The sequence below is a fragment of the Pristiophorus japonicus genome, unplaced genomic scaffold, assembly GCF_044704955.1.
Source record: "Pristiophorus japonicus isolate sPriJap1 unplaced genomic scaffold, sPriJap1.hap1 HAP1_SCAFFOLD_170, whole genome shotgun sequence".
Classification (NCBI taxonomy): Eukaryota; Metazoa; Chordata; class Chondrichthyes; family Pristiophoridae; genus Pristiophorus; species Pristiophorus japonicus.
This window is the reverse complement of record NW_027251383.1, coordinates 1,146,136-1,147,016: the sequence shown is the minus strand read 5'-3', so window position 1 is coordinate 1,147,016 and position 881 is coordinate 1,146,136. Positions and strand designations below refer to the sequence as shown.

The 881-nt window shown below is 45.7% G+C and overlaps 1 non-coding gene across 1 annotated transcript; it reads right to left on the bottom strand.

Moving 5' to 3' along the window:
* Window positions 1–807: 807 nt before the first annotated feature.
* On the bottom strand, window positions 808–881 carry trnan-guu (transfer RNA asparagine (anticodon GUU)). Its single transcript has one exon. It is a non-coding gene; the product is annotated as a tRNA-Asn (tRNA).

Below are 881 nucleotides of genomic sequence, written 5' to 3'. Positions count from 1 at the left end.
CAATCCATGTCCCTTTGAAATGTTCTGCTTCCACCCACATTATGAAATGTGCCACTAACTTATAGAATCATGGAATGGTTACAGCACGGAAGGCCATTCGGCCCGTCGAGCCCGTGCCGACTCTCAGCGAGTCCCACTCCCCCGCCTTTTCCCTGTAGCCCTGCAATGGTTGTTCCTTCAGACACTGATCCAGCTCCCGTTTGAAAGATAAGGTTGAGTCGGCCTCCACCGCCCTTTCAAGCAGTGCATTCCAGATCCTAACCACTCGCTGCTCAATGGTCACCTCGTGTTCCTATGTGTAAAGTCTGGGAAACACTCGATCAATTCCTGCCACACTCACAGCCTTCCTAAATATAGCACCGTCTTTCTATTCTCATAACACCAGGTCCTGAAGTACAGGCCAGCTATGTAGGTTAAAGCTCTGGTTATGTTCCGAACATTGCTGTAGTGTTTCCGTAATGAAGTGGTTATTAGATTCACCTCACACGCGAAATGTCCCTGGTTCGAAACTGCGCGGAAACATCTTGAAAACATGTTCAATTAAATATTTGAAGAAATGGATTTATTCATATTAGTGGTTCAATATTAACAAAAAACAATGTCCCACAACCTTGTTATATTTTCTGATATCTCTATTCAGTTCTGTATACACTCAAACTGAATGCTCATAAAAATACTGGAGTGGGAACTCACTGGATAACAGCACAGCTGGCAATGTTTGTGGAATATATTCGCGCAGCCAAAACGCACAATGACAACCTGAAATCGTTCAGCACCGAATCCACGGGGAAAAACATTCAAATGCTTCGTCGCTGGGTGGGCTCGAACCACCAACCTTTCGGTTAACAGCCGAACGCGCTAACCCATTGCGCCACAGAGAC